General features: G+C 36.1%; 1 protein-coding gene across 5 annotated transcripts in view; it reads left to right on the forward strand.

Moving 5' to 3' along the window:
• The window catches only part of Galnt13 (polypeptide N-acetylgalactosaminyltransferase 13), a 568,495-nt gene that overhangs the window by 33,229 nt on the left and 522,623 nt on the right, over window positions 1-12,643 (forward strand). For all 5 annotated transcript variants that reach the window (XM_004835936.3, XM_087196087.1, XM_087196104.1 and 2 more), the window contains exon 2: window positions 8,304-8,374. The gene's annotated coding sequence lies outside the window, so the exon portion shown is untranslated. The remainder of the gene's footprint in view (window positions 1-8,303; window positions 8,375-12,643) is intronic.

Consider the following 12,643-nt stretch of genomic DNA (forward strand, 5'->3'; position numbering starts at 1 on the left):
ATATTACCCTCTTGTTAGATGTGTAGTTGCAAATATTTTCTCTAACTCTGTAGGTTGTTTCTTCACTGCGTTGATTTGTTTCTTGGCTTGTGCAGAATCATTTTAGTTTGATTAAGTCCAGTTGGACTCTTTTGGCTTTGGTTTCCTCTGCTTTTGGGTTTTGCTTATATCAGTGTCCTGAAACATTTCCTCCTGTCTTTTCTTCTAGTAGCATTATAGTTTCAGATCTTACATTTAAGCCTAAATTCATTTTGGTAACTGTTGAGGAATAGGATATTCATTCCTTTGCCCATGGATACTCAATTTTCTCAACAGTTTTTATTGAAAAGACTGTTTGTTCTTACAGTGCTCACAATCATTTGGCTGTAGGATCATGGGTTTAACTCTAGGTGATTTTATTCTATTCGTGTGTATATCTGGTTTATACAACAATATCATGCTGTTTTGAGTACTTTGATTACTACAGTTTTGTAATTTATTTTGAAGTCATGTAGTGTAATAACTCTTCCTTTTTTTCTTTTTGTTCAAGATTGCTTTTGCTTTTTTTTTTGTATTAAATTCTTTTATTGGTACATTGTAGGTATACAACACAATTACATTTCCCATTGGGAATTGTACCTTTATATAATGCATCTTGGTTCTTATTTTTTCCCCATTCCTAGCCCTCCCTTCACTCCCTCCACCCTTCCCTATTTTACAAAGACTTTATTTCCATTTTTTCCATTTCTCATCATTTTTTCCTTTCCCTTCTTTCCTTTCCCCTGTGCCTCCCACAACCCCTACCCCTTTGGACCTTTTATTCCTATTTTACATTATTGATTAGTCATTCTAATCATTGGTACATTTTAGGTATACAATATGACATTCATCATTGGAAATTTGCACCTTTACATAGCATAGTCTCTCTTGGTTCTTATTTTTCACCCTTGCCCAACCCTCCCTTCAACCCCTCCAGTCCTCCCTATTTACAAAGATTTTGTTCCTATTTTTCCATTTTCTCATATTAACCCCATTCACTTCTATCCTTTCCCCTAGCCCTCCCACTTCCTTCCCCTTTGCCCCTTTACTTCCTATTTCATATTATCTATTATACATTTAGTCCTTATTTACACTTTCAGTTTCTCATACCAGAGAAACTATACACTATTTACACATGTGTGTCCTATTTATTTTACTTAAGAGTATCGCCACAATGTGCATCCACTTAGCTATAAATGTCTCTAATTTCTCATTTTTTATGGCTGAGTAGTACTCCATTTCATAAAAAAACCACATTTTCTTTATCCAGTCTCCAGTTGATGGGCATTTGGGCTGTTTCCAAGTTTTAGCTATTACAAACTGCGCTGCTATGAACATGGGTGCACATATATCACTGTGGTATGATTCTTTTAATTCTTTGGGGAAGATCCCCAGTAGTGGAATAGCGGGGTCAAATGGGATTTCCAGTCCTAGTTCTTTGAGGTATCTCCATACTGATTTCCACAGTGCTTGCACCAGTCTACACTCCCACCAGCAGTCGAGCAGCGTTCCTCTTTCCCCACAGCCCCACCAGCATTTGTTATTGGTTGATTTCATTTTAGCAGCCATTCTTTCTAGAGTGAAGTGGAATCTCAGCGTTGTTTTCATTTGCATCTCTCAAATGACCAGTGATGTTGAACATTTTTTCATGTATTTATTTGCTATTTCTACTTCTTTGTCTGAGAAATGTCTGTTCATTTCAGATGCCCATGTTTGGAATGGGTCTTTAAATTTGGGAGGTCTGATCTTTTTAAGTTCTTTATAGATTCGAGATAGTAGACCTTTGTCTGAGGAAGAGCAGGTGAAGATTTTTTCCCACATTGTGGGTTGTCTCTTCACATTGCTGGTGGTTTCTCTTGCTGTACAGAAGCTTTCTAATAAGAAGAGATCCCATTTGTTGATTGTTTGTGCTAGTTCACGGGCAACTGAGGTTTTGTTCATAAAATCTTTTCCTACACTGATGTCTTCAAGGGTTCTACCTAACCTCTGTTCCAACTGGTTCAGAGTTTCTATTTTAATATTTAGATCTTTAATCCATTTTGATTTTAGTTTAGTGCATGGTGAGAGATACAGGTCTAGTTTTAATCTTTGGCAAGTTGAAGCCCAATTTTTCCAGCACCATTTATTAAAGAGGCTATCTTTCCTCCAGTGAGGGTGTTTGGCTCCTTTGTCAAAGATGAGATGGATGAGTGTGTCTGGCATTGTTTCTGCATCTTCTAATCTGTTCCACTGGTCCTCAAGTCTGTTTCTTTGCCAGTACCATGCTGTTTTTATCACAGTAGCTTTGTAGTAGAGTTGGAGGTTGGGGATTGTGATACCCCCTGCCATGTCTCTGTTACCTAGGATTGCTTTTACTATTCTGGGTCTGTTCTTACTCCAAATGAATTTTTGGATTTTTTTCTCGAGGTCTATGAAGTATGCTGCTGGGATCTCAATTGGAATTGCATTCAATCTATATAGCAGTTTTGGAAGTATGGCCATTTTCACTATATTAATCCTTCCTACCCAGGAGCAGGGGATGTCTGTCCATTTTCTGATATCATCTTCAATCTCTCTTTTCAGAGTGCCATAGTTTTCAGAGAAGAGGTCTTTGATTTCTTTCGTTAGGATGATTCCTAGGTATTTCAGTTTTTTGGATGCTATTGTGAAAGGAATTATTTGCCCTATTTCTCTCTCAGTGAGTCTGTCATTGGTGTAGAGGAAAGCTATTGATTTTTGTGTGTTGACTTTGTAACCAGCTACTTGACTGAATTTGGTTATTAAGTCTAGAAGACTTTGGTGGAGTTCTTGGGATCTTCTATATACAGTATCATGTCATCTGCAAATAATGACAATTTGACTTCTTCATTTCCTATCTTTATTACTTTTATTTATTTCTTTTATCTAATTGCTGTGGCTAATGTTTCCAGAACTATATTGAACAAGAGTGGTGATAGTGGACATCCTTGTCTTGCTCCTGATTTTAGTGTGAAGGATTTCAGTTTTTGACCATTTAGTATGATATTGGCTGTTGGTTTTTCATAGATGGCTTCTATCAGTTTGAGGTAGAGACCATCTATTCCAATTTTTTGTAGGGTTTTTATCATAAATGCATGTTGGATTTTGTCAAATGCTTTTTCTGCATCTATGGAGATAATCATATGGTTTTTGTCCTTGGCTCTCTTGATATAGTGTATTACATTAATTGATTTTCGTATACTGAACCATTCCTGCATCCCTGGGATGAATCCCCCTTGATCAGGGTGTATGATCTTCTTGATGATCTTCTGCATTCTATTTGCCAGTATCTTATTAAGGATTTTTGCATCTATTTTCATTAGTGAGATTGGCCTATAGTTCTCTTTTTCAGTTGGGTCTTTCTCTGCTTTGGGGATCAAGGTGATGCTTGCTTCCAGGAATGAATTTGGGAGTATTGCTTCCCTTTCAATTTCATTGAAAAGTTTAAACAGTAGTGGCAGCAGTTCCTCTTTAAATGTCTTGTAGAATTCAGCAGTGAAGCCATCAGGGCCTGGGCTTTTCTTAGTTGATAAGTTTTTAATTATGTTTTTAATTTCATTGGTTGATATTGGGTTGTTCAGAATTTTTAGGTCTTCTTCATTCAACTTTGGTAATTCATATGTATCTAGGAATCTGTCCATTTCTTCTGTGTTGTCCATCTTATTGGCGTACAGGTTCTGGAAGTAGGTATTGATGATCATCTGGATTTCTGCTTGGTCTGTTTTAGTTTCACCCTTATCATTCCTAATTGCATGGATTTGGGGCTTTTCTTTCCTTTTTCTGACAAGGTTGACTAAAGGTTTATCAATTTTGTTGATTCTTTCAAAGAACCAATTCTTGGCTTCATTGATTTTTTTGTATCGTTCTCTTAGTCTCCATTGCATTGATTTCTCCTCTGATCTTTATAATTTCTTCCCTTGTATGAGCTTTGGGGTTGTCCTGCTCTTCTTTTTCTAGAAGCTTGAGGTTCAGCATCAGGTTGTTTAATTGGGCTCATTCTGTTTTCCTAATATGCGTATTCACTGCTATGAATTTCCCTCATAAGACAGCTTTCATTGTGTCCTATAGATTCCGATATGTTGTATTGTCATTGTTATTTAATTGAAGGAATTGTCTGATTTCTTCTTTAATTTCCTCTGTGACCCATTGGTTATTCAGAAGTGTGTTGTTCAATTTCCACATGTTTATGAAATTTTTTGAGTTTCTTTTGCTATGGATCTCCAATTTCATCGCACTCTGGTCTGATAATATACAGGGGATAACTTCCATTCCTCTGCACTTACTTAAACATGTTCTCTGTGTGAGTATGTGGTCTATTTTTGAGAATGACCCATGTGCAGCTGAGAAGAATGTGTATTCTGATTTTGTGGGGTGGAAGACTCTGTAAACATCTGTTAAGTTCATTTGTTTAAAAGTTCAATTGAGTTCTAGTATTTCATTACTTAATTTTAGTCTAGTTGATCTATCTATTTGTGACAGTGGGGTGTTGAGGTCCCCCACTACAATTGTGTTAGTGCATATATGGCTTTTCATGTCCATTAGTATTTGTTTTATATATTTGGGTGCACTAGTGTTTGGTGCATAGATATTTATGATTGTCATCTCTTCCTCTTGGATTCTTCCCTTTACAAGGATGTCGTGTCCTCCTTCATCTCTCTTAATTAGTGTTGGTTTGAAATCTACTTGATCTGCAAGAGGATAGCTACTCTTGCTTTTTTTCGGGTTCCTGTCACATGCAGTATTGTTTTCCACCCTTTAACTTTCAGCCTATGAGTTTCCTTTTGAATTAAGTGTGTTTCTTGTATGCAGTATATTGTTGGATTTTGCTTCTTGACCGATTCTGCCAATCTATTTCTTTTGATTGGTGAATTGAGACCATTAACTTTGATGGTTATAACTGAAATGTATTGACTTGTCATTGCCATGACTTTTTCTTTTTGTTGGGTTCTTCCCCTTTACATTTAGTTTCTTGTGATGCCAGATGGGTTCATTCTGCTTTGCTTCCTGGGGTTGTGATCCTCAATGTCTGTTCCTAGGATATTGTGTAAAATTCTTTGGAGTGCTGGTTTGGTATTCACAAAGTTCCTAAGGTGCTCTTTGTCATGAAAGTATCTTATTTCTCCATCCAGTTTGAAAGATAGTTTTGCAGGGTACATAAATCTGGGTTGGAGGCTGTTTTCTTTTAGGACTTGGAATATGTCACTCCAAGCTCTTCTTGCCTTGATGGTTTGTGTTGAGAAGTCTGCTGTGATTCTGATGGGCTTTCCTTTGTATGGGATTTGTTTCTTTTCTCTGACTTCTTGGAGAACTTTGTTCTTCTGTTGTGTTTCTGGAATCTTAACAATTATATGCCTATGTGTAGATTTTTTTTGGTCAAGGCTATTTGGAGTCCTATATGCCTCACTTATCTGTATGTCAAGCTCTTTTCCCCTGCTTGGGAAGTTTTCTGCCATTATTTCTGTGAAGAGATTTTTTATGTCATCTCCACTCTCTCCTGTTTCTTCATTGAGCCCAATCAGTCTTATGTTATTCTTCTTTGCCTCATCTAGGAGCTGTTGGATTGATTTCTCATGTTCCCTTATAATTTTGAAGCAATTTTTCTTTTCCTGGTCACTAATTGCAATCTTATCTTCTATATGTGAAATTCTGTCCTCACACTGGCTCATTCTGCTGTGTAGACTTTCAATGGAATTTTTCATGTCCTGGAAATCTATTTGCATGTGTTTTATGGATTCCATTTGTTTCTTATGTTGGGATTCCATCATGTTCCTGAGCTCCTCTCTAGATTTATTAATCATGTCTTGCACTAAGGGGACAATTTTTCCTGTTATCTGAGAAATTATTCCTGATTTCATTTTTTCCACGTCCCCTTTTGTTGCCAGTTCAGTGGGTCCAGGTGGTTGAGTATCAGAGGGTTCCATCTCATTTCCCTTTGGGGTTGCTGTAGGTGATCTGGAAGTCTGGTTTTGAGACTTATTTATGTGTTTTCTCATTTTGACTGGGGTGGGGGTCTGTTAGCGCCTGCACAGATTACCTCCTCTGAGCTGAGTGAGGTGGGACAGGGACCGGAAGCAGTGGTAGGGATGGTGACCCAAAAGCCCTTTCCTGTGGGCTGGGAGCAGCCAGAGGGATGGTGGCCGGGAAATCCCTTCCTCTGGACCAGGAGCAGTGGGATGGTGGCTCAGAAGCCCCTCCGTCTGGGCCGGGAGCGGTGGGAGGGATGGTGGCCTGGAAGCCCCTTTTTCTGGGCCAAGAGCAGTGGGAAAGAAGGTGGCCCAAAAGCCCTTTCCTCTGGGCTGGGAGCAGCAGGAGGGATGATGACCAGGAAGCCCCTTCCTCTGGACCAGGAGCAGTGGGACGACGGCTCAGAAGCCCCTACCTCTGGGCCGGGAACAGTGGGACTCAGTACGTTTGTCTGGTGATCTGGTGTCCTTTGCACCTTGGTAATGTGGAATCAGGTGGCTGCCTGTCTGCAGTGGGGTGATTCGGTGTCTTCCGCGTGACTCAGGACCTGGGTAGGGCGTGCACAGACCTGCCTGTCTGCAGCGGGCTGATTCACCATGTTCCATGGGACTGGGGACCTCGGTAGGGTGTGGGCAGACCCCCCTGTCTGCAGTGGGGTGATTTGGCATCTTCCTCGTGACTCAGGACCTTGGTAGGGCGGACACAGACCTCTGCTTTTGCTTTTTTTGGTGGTTCCCTACACATTTTAAGATTGTTTTTCTGATTCCATGAAAATTTCATAGGCTAGATTTGTTTTTTTATGCCCCTAGCCTGTAACCTTGGCTCTAAGCTACACAGCAGTGTTTTTATAAGATGAAGCCCTGGTCAGAAAAACTGGTTCTGAACCCAGGCTGAGGTTCTATTGGCTGTGCCAAGGTGGGAATGTTACATGATCAGTATTCAAGTCAGTCCTCTTGTGTTTGAGAATGAATATGTTAATACACGAGGAAGTAAACAGATCTGATAATTGCTGCAATTTAATAATTCTATGGAAAATATATGTGAAGACGAATTTGTTTCTCCTATTACATTCTAAGTTTTAAACTTAGAAAAATGAGATTTATCAAAATATCTAGTTTCTAGGGAATTTCTTGATTTATTTTTGCCATTTAGCTCTAGGCTTGCTTGGTATACTTGGTTTCCTCTTGTTTGGAAGACTCTGTGTAGAGGGGCAGTATAATCATTCACTCATGGGCCAGTTAGAGACAAATGCTGCCAGTGTCTTCCCCTCACTTGAGGAAGATAAATTAGACCTACTAAAGATGCTTGTTTGAATCTTGGACTGTTTATTTGGTTATAATAGGTATTGTTGAACACAAAACCACAAGCTCCTTATATTAATAAACTAGTATTTCTGCTTAGCACAAGAAAGCCCTAATTCTCTCTGGGCAGAAATTCAGTTGGTCACTGAGAAATAATATTCCTCTAAGTAAATTTACTACTTAGGGAATTTTTATTTTATTGTCTATAGTGTGTCTAATTTGTCTGAAATAACTGTAGTTTAAAGGGTTACATGTTATTTTCATTAAGTTGCATTTTTTTCTTTTGAACAAAGCAACAGTATAGCATAAAATCCATTTTAGTTGAAATCTTTTGAGCTTCATAGGTTATGTATTCTTCCAATTCTTGTCCTTTAAAAGGAACAAATTAATTTAAAAAGCCCTATTGAATCACTTTCTCCTATACTCACATTGACTTTGTGGAAAACAGAGACTCGATCAGTTTGTGTATTTGGATGAGGTGTATAAGCAGTATGGCTGCATTTCTCCGAGTGCATGGTTTCAATTAGAAATGAAATGCAATTATAAGGTGTATTGGTGCAATTCTTTAGATAAATCAAGACAAATTCTCTTCCAACTCTGATCTTCATCTGTAAGACAAAAGGACATTTTAAACACTTGTAATGTTTGAATAATCACCTCAAATCAACTAAATTTACCTATAAGCCTGCCATGTGTTTGAATTGCTTTTATGTTGTTCCACTGATATTCTTTGGGTACTGTGTATTTACAAATAATTGTGAAACCAATGTGTAGACTTTTCTTATGTTTTACTTATGAATGTTATCCTAGACTGGTGTTTAGGATATTTGCATATAATTGGGGATATTTCTGTTCATCAGCCCATTATACTTTGATAGATGTATAATCTTTATTTTATAAACCTTTTTTTTTTTTTTAGTTTGTTAAAGTATACAATGTCTAAATGTTTGTTGATCTGGATTAGTTTTTTCTGTGACCTTGGTAAATTGCTTACTCTTTTTGATATTTTTTCTTCTTCCACAGATGCGTTTTGTAGGAGTACTTTGAGGATGGATGTTTTCAAACTATTTTAAAATTGCCAAGCATCACATACAGTAAGTAATATGTATTTGTATTTTTCCAATCAATTGCAGTCATGCAGAATGCATTGGTAGGCAGTCATAAAAGAACAAATTCCTGTTTATAGATCCTCATATTTGTGAATATTGAGGGAAAATGTATACAAAAGTTAAAGATAAAGTACTTGTTAGTTTGAATTAAGTTGTATAATTTCAAGATTTCTAATCATTGATTTTACTATTATTCAATGAATAGTGCTTCTCATGTGTTTGTTGCTTAGATTTCTTTATTCATTCATAGCTTCTTCAGTTTACATCATCCTTAACCTGAATTCCTACAATTTCAGAGAACATATAGTGAGATTTGTCTGTACATTTATTTTAGATGTTTTTGTTTTGTTTTTTAATTGGTTATACAGATCAATGGGTTTCAGTTTGCAGACTTATACATATACATAATAGACTGTAATCATTTTCATCCCTACTACCCATTTCCTTGCTTTCTCCCTAGTTTCATATTTTATGGGGGTTTCAATGCATGTAACATATTTTTCTCATGTCCATCTCCTCATTACTCACCCTTAACCACCTCTCCCTTCCTCTTATTCTGTCCGATCTAATAATAATCACTTTTTTACCTTCTTGTTATTTATTTATTTAGATTTCACATATTAGGAAGAACATGTGACATTTGTGTGTTTTGGAATCTGGCTTATTCTGTTCAAAATGATGGTCTCTAGATCCATGCATTTTCATGCAAATAACAAAATTTCATTTTTCCCTATGGCTGAGTAATACTTTATTGTAAATATATACCACATTTTCCTTATCTATTAATCTCTTGATGGACACCTGGGCTGGTTCCATATCTTGGCTATTGTGAATTGTGCTACAATAATCACGATATTTAGGTATCCCTATAGTATGTTGACTTTAATTGTTTCAGAGGTATATCAAGGCATGGAATAGCTGAATGAAATGTTAGATCTATTTTTAATTTTTTGAGGAACCTCCATACTGATTTCCAGAGTGGATGTATTAATTTACATTTCCATCAGCAGGGTAGAAAGGTTCCTTATTGTTTTTAATGTTCTTGATGATAGCCATTCCACTGGGGTGAGATGGAATCTCAATGTAGATTTAATTTAAAATGTTAAGCATATATTCTTCCCATATAGTTATTGGCTGTTTGTACTTCTTCTTTCAAGAAGTGTATGTTCAATTCATTTCCCCATGTATTGATTGAGCTTTTTTTGGTATTAAGGTTTGTTAGTACTCAAGATATTAATCCTCTCTTGGAAGAGTAGCTGGTAAATATTTTCTCCCTTTCTATAGGTTAACTTTCACTTTGCAAGTTCTCTCCCTTTCTATAAAGAAACTTTAATTTGATGTAATCTCATTTGTTAATCTTGCTATTTCCTGAGCTATTGAGTCCTAGTCATGAAGTCTTTGCCTGTGCCCATGGTGACAAGTGTTTCCTCCTGTGTGTTCTTTTAGCAGTTTCAAAATTTCAGGTCTTATACCTAGGTTTTTGATCCACTTTGAATTGATTTTTGTATGAGATGAGAGAGAGTGATCTAGTTTTATTCTTCTAAGTGCATATCCAGTTTCCCAACACCATTTATTAAGGTGGCTATCTTTCTCCAACGTATCTTTTTGGCTCCTTTGTCTAGAATCAGATGGTGATTGTTATGTGAGTTTCTTTCTGTATCTGCTATTATATTTCATTAGTGTACATGTTTATTTTTGTTCCAGTACCATGCTGTTTTCATTATTGAGTCTTTGTAGCATAATTTAAATCCAGGTATTGTGATGGTGCTAGCCTTGCTCTTTTTGCTTAGGATTGCTTTGGTATTCTAGATCTTTTGTGCTTTCACATGAATTTTAAGATTGTTTTTGTCAGTTCTGTGAAAAATCTCATTGGTATTTTGATGGAGACTTGTTGAATATATAAATCAGTTCTGGTAATATAACAATTTTGGCAATATTGATTCTGCCAATCCATGAAAATAGTTTTTTCTGTCTTCTGGTGTCTTCTTTATTTTCTTTCTCCAATGTTCTGAAGTTTTCATTGCAGATATCTTAAAACTCTTTGATTATATTGATCCCTAAGTGTTTTATTTTATTTGAAGCTATTGTAAATGGAATCCTCTCTCTTATGCAGGATAGTTCTTAAAATTTTACCTAGGATAATTAGGCAAGAGAAAAAATAAAAGGGATACAGATAGGAAAGGAAGAAATCAAATTATCTTTATTTGCAGATGACATGATCCTATACTTAGAAGACACAAAGGACTGTACCAAAAGACTCTGGAAGCTGATAAATTCAGCAATATACCAGGATACATAATTAACATTTAAAAATCAATAGCTTTACTATGTACAGATAATGGATTAGGAAAGCAATCAGGAAAATAATTCCAATTGTACAGTCTCACAATTCTGTGAGTTTTTTTTTCCTTCTTGACCTTAGATTGAAAAGAGTGAAGGAAATTATAGTGGTATTATCCAGTGTTGACATGAAAATTTTAAAGAGGAGTATTGAATTACCATGTATTGATGCCATGTATTATTTTCCATGGGTTAGGCAATTCATGTAAAGCATTCATTACATTTAATCCTCCATATATATATATATATATATATATATATATATATATATATATATATTGTTTTTTAAAACAGGATTTTACTAGCTCAGGCTGTAGTTCAGGCTGGCCCTGAACTCACTAAGTAGCCCAGACTGGCCTCGAACTTCTGGGTAATCCTCCTGCCACAGGTTCCTGAGTGCTTCTACTACAGGCATGCATCATCACACCTGGTAATCTTCCAAATGTTTTAAGATCATTATTTTCATTCCCATTTTTAAATGAGGAAATTGAGACATTTTCTCAAAATGAGAAAATTTTGATAGATTCCTTAGGCTTTTCAAAGGGGTGAATTGTTTTCAACTAGACTTTTCATAAAGTATTCATAAGATATTGCCTCTACCAGAAATTTAGAATAAATTAACTAACTGTTATTTAAAAGTCTACATATTTAATATTTCAACATGTTCTGGTCATTTCTTTAGGATTTTTGGTTCTGCTTAAGCATTATCCTCACAATGTTAAAGTTCTTTTCCTTTTGTGTTGTCTGTCATGTCATTGTTTACATTGCAAATGATCCTTATTAATTTCTGGCTTTGACTACATTGAGCTTGTGAGAAATAAGTAAAAAGGTAGAGTTTCGAAAGAAAGTTTATGAACCATCTGAATTATTCTTTAACAAAAGCTGTTTGTTAAAGTTCCCAAATTCTCCAAGAGTCTTCATTAAGAACACACATTTCAGTGTTACCATATTTTGTTAGAATTGGAAGGGACCACTGAATCATAGAGTTCTAGCCTTCACATACTCATCGGCCTTGAATGATGAAGTGGGATGATCCAGAGGACAACTCTGCAACAAACTTTCCCTAAAATGCAGAAACAATAATGGCACGATGGATATTTGTTGAATGTTTTCATATATAACTATTTCAGTAACAAGATGGCATAAATCGTGGGTTCAGAATCAGTTTTCAGAACACCTGTCTTTAAATCCTGTATTCATCACTTACTAATTTTGTGACTTTGAACAAATTAATCTCTTCAAAATGGATATAAGTTTAAGACCTACACCATTTAAGACAAGTGAATACATGTAAAGAATAATACATAATGCATAATACATGCCTGATAAATATTCGTAGTTATTAATTTGGATTGATTTATTTGGATATTCAGTTCAAGAATGTTTGTTAACCAGGCATCATGATTACAACCCTGGCATATCTTGTAAAATACACAATAGGGGTCCTCAGTGGGTAGTGTTGATTGGCATGGTGAAAAATAAACAACTTCAGCCTTCATTTTAAGCAAAGTGGTTTTAGAAGATAACATTTACATCTTTGGTCTTTTTGTGGAAAAAAATTATGCCATTTATTCAAACAGTGTATACACACACATGCACACAAACACAGGATATAAAGTCAGAACGCATACATATCTTATTAAGTGTTGGCTAAATACCCAGGCCAAAAATATTATATGTTTGTGAACTTTCTGGGATGGCAATTGCATGTCTATGGAGTCAATATAATCCTTAATGAAGACAATGAAAATTTCTAGAAATAAATATTTAAAATGTTCATCTAATAATTTGGAGGAATGGGCCAGGGATTTAGTTCAGTGATTCTACCTCCTGCCTCACAAGCTCAAGGTCCCGAGTTTGATCCCCGGTACCAAAAAACAAAATAAATTTGGAGGAATGATCACACAATGATCC

The sequence above is a fragment of the Heterocephalus glaber genome, unplaced genomic scaffold (assembly GCF_053883595.1).
Source record: "Heterocephalus glaber isolate CG9 unplaced genomic scaffold, H.glaber_assembly_v1.0 deba00000347, whole genome shotgun sequence".
Classification (NCBI taxonomy): domain Eukaryota; kingdom Metazoa; phylum Chordata; class Mammalia; order Rodentia; family Bathyergidae; genus Heterocephalus; species Heterocephalus glaber.